Raw genomic sequence first — 3,111 nt, 5'->3', positions numbered from 1 at the left:
TGCTTCCTGCCTACGTATGTCTTCTGTGTATAAAGAAGAAGCCATTTTGTTTATGCAGAAAAATCACCCACCATTACAGCGCTTGGTGAGTAACACATTTGGTTGTGTTAATTGCATATATTTGATTGATTGTGCCAGAGGTTTCACATGTGGTGGTGCTGAGATTTTTCCACAGCACTGCTGGGGATTGCACTCTATGTTGTAATTTTTAACCTAAAAATTTCATTTGGGGGCCAGAGAGATAGCATGGAGGTAAGGCATTTACCTTGCATGCAGAGTTCAGTGTTTTGAATCCTGGCATCCCATATGGTCCCCTGAGTCTGCCAGGAGCAATTTCTGTGCATAAAGCCAGAAGGAGTAACCCCTGAGCGCAGCTGAGTGTGACCCAAGAAACAAAAAGAGATTTAATTTTACTTCAATAAAACATTTTATAAAAAAAATCCCTGTGCATAGGTCCAGGGTCCCAATCTGCATCAAATAAGCTACTTCTACCAATGGGGGTTCGGGTTAAGAAAGCTGAAATAATAAATTATCTACTGGCTACTTTAGACAATGACTTGGTGCGATTTTTCTAGTTCTAGATAAATTTATTCCTGTTTCATTAGGGGAAAATAGTCACCAATGCTAATTACCAAAGTGCTTTTAGGAAAATTATGTCTTAATTATTTCATTCATTAATTCTTGGTTTATTTAGCTGCAGAAAAAAGGATAAGGGAACATAACTGTTATTTTAATTACCTTGACAAGGTTGTAATGTTGAAAGAGATTGTATATATGAGGGAATTTCAAAGGAAGGTCTGAATGAATGGTGTGAAATACGTTTTTGTTCATGATCTGCCTGGTTGTCTCACTCAGTTGGCAAGAGTGACTGGTATGGGCACAGGGTTGAAAGTGGTTGAGTAGAGATTCAATTTCAGCAGCAGTTGTATTTTTTTAGTATTAAAAATGAGTAAGTTTCAGGAGGCCATTAAGCCAAAAGAGAAAAAAATGTTTATTTTGTTTTCTTTTACACTCTCCATTATAAATTGATGTTTCAGTTTGATAACCACACAGTTATTTACCCTTAAGAGTGTGTGGAAAAGCTAGTTTGGCTGAAGATCAGAAAAACCTTACATAGAGCTGTTAGCTTGGTCATTTGTTATGATAGTGAAAACACAATCTTTTCAATAGCAGACCTTGGCCTCCTGGTACTTAATACAGGCTGTGTTCTTTACATTGTACCGAAAGGGTAGGCACAGAAAATGCACACCATACATACCTCATCCCATATCCTTTTCCTGGTCTCTATTATGAATGGGGGACATGGGGATGGAAGCCACGTCAGCCATGTGCCCTCAGTACTATCATTTCAGCTCACTTCTCCACATTTTTGATGAGATGGATGTGTTTGGTTTAGCTTTACAAGTCCTTTATGTATCTTGGATATTGATCCCTTTATCAGATGATCAGTGGAAATATTTTCTTCAAGTCTGTCAGGTATCGTTTTGTTCATGTTATTGTTCTTTGAGTGGTGTAGAAGTATCTTACTTTGATGTATTGTTACTTGCTTATCTTTCCTTATATTTGCTTAACTAGTCACATGAAATCATTGAAGATGTTTCTAGATACAGTATTACGGTTCTGCTTATGTTTTTCCTCAACATATTTTATGTACTCATCCTTGATATAAAGTATTTAAATAATGTTGAATTAAATTTTGTATTTGGTGTAAGATAAAGATCTGAATTTATTATTTTACATGTGACTGACCAGTTTTTCCAATACCATTTGAAAAACCTTTATTTAATGCATTGTAATTGACAAAGTTATTCATAGTTGAGTTTTGGATATGCAATGTTTCAGCACCAATCTCACCACCAGTATCAACCTTCCTCCACCAATGTTAACAGAGCCCATTCCATATGTCCTTAAGCCAGCTTGCCATCTTAATAGACACTTTTTTAAGTTTGGCTGTTGAGTATTGGTCTTATGATTTCAGTGTTGTTGACTCTTAGGTTTGGATATTTAGTTCTGTCCTTCCTTAATGCCATCAATTTATCTGAATCCCGTTTGACCCCTATTCCCTGTTATTTCACATCTGCCTTTCCTCTCCTTGGCTTTATTTATTTCATTCTCTCTGCTATAATATGGGACCAAGAGTGTTCCAGGAAATCCCCCTCTATAACATTTCATTCCCTCAAGCAGTTATTCTGAATACTACATATAAGTGATATCATTCTGCGTTCTTTGCTCTTCTGGATTACTTCATTTATTATGATAACTTTCAGTTCCAACCATATTGTAGCAAAATGTATCATTCCTTCTAGCTATGTAGTATTCCTTTGTATGTATGCATGTATGTATGTATGTATGTACCACATTTAATGATCCACTTATCTCTTGTTGGACATGTAAGTTGAGTCTAGTTTAGCAGTCTTGAGTACTGTAATGAACAGTGGTATGCATGTATCCTTTTGAATGACTATTTTTCCGTCCTGAGGCTAGATACCCCAAAGTGGAGGGGCTTGGTCATATGACAGCTGTATTCTAAGTTTAATGAGAACCTCCAAACTGGTTTTTAGGGATTGAACTAGACAACATTTTAACCAGCTGTGGATGAGAGTTTCTTTGTCACTATTTCCCTGCCAACACAGATTGTTCCCAGTGTTTTTTGATTTGTGCTATCCTCACTGGTATAAGATCATATCTCATTCTTTTCTTTTTTTTGGGGGGGTGCCACACACCTGTTTGACTCTCAGGGGTAACTCATGGCTATGTACTCAGAAATTGCTCCTGGTTTGGGGGGACCATATGGGATGCCAGGGGATCGGACTGTGGTCTGTCCTAGGCTAGCACTTGCAAGGCAGACACGTTACCTCCAGCATCACCTCTCTGGCCCCTCATTGTTTTCTTGATGTACATTTTCTCAATGATAATTGATGAATAGCAATTTTTTCATATCTCCATTGGCCATATGTAGGTCTTCCTCAGAGAGATATTTGTTTATTTCCTCTCCCCATTTTGATGGGCTTTTCAGATCTTGGGAGGTAAATTTTTGTGTGTACTTTTTATATTATAGATATCAACTATCGGATGTGTTGAGTACAAATATTTTCTTCCATTCAGTTAGCT

At 37.2% G+C, this 3,111-nt stretch overlaps 1 non-coding gene across 1 annotated transcript; it reads left to right on the top strand.

Annotated features, from left to right (window-relative positions):
• The first annotated feature begins 1,178 nt into the window (after positions 1 to 1,178).
• On the top strand, positions 1,179 to 1,306 carry LOC125999890 (small nucleolar RNA SNORA51). The gene has a single exon (XR_007492336.1). It is a non-coding gene; the product is annotated as a small nucleolar RNA SNORA51 (small nucleolar RNA).
• Positions 1,307 to 3,111: the final 1,805 nt, after the last annotated feature.

The sequence above is a fragment of the Suncus etruscus genome, chromosome X (genome assembly GCF_024139225.1).
Source record: "Suncus etruscus isolate mSunEtr1 chromosome X, mSunEtr1.pri.cur, whole genome shotgun sequence".
Taxonomy (NCBI): domain Eukaryota; kingdom Metazoa; phylum Chordata; class Mammalia; order Eulipotyphla; family Soricidae; genus Suncus; species Suncus etruscus.
Note: the sequence above shows the minus strand (reverse complement) of the source record. Positions and strands in the feature narration are given on the sequence as shown.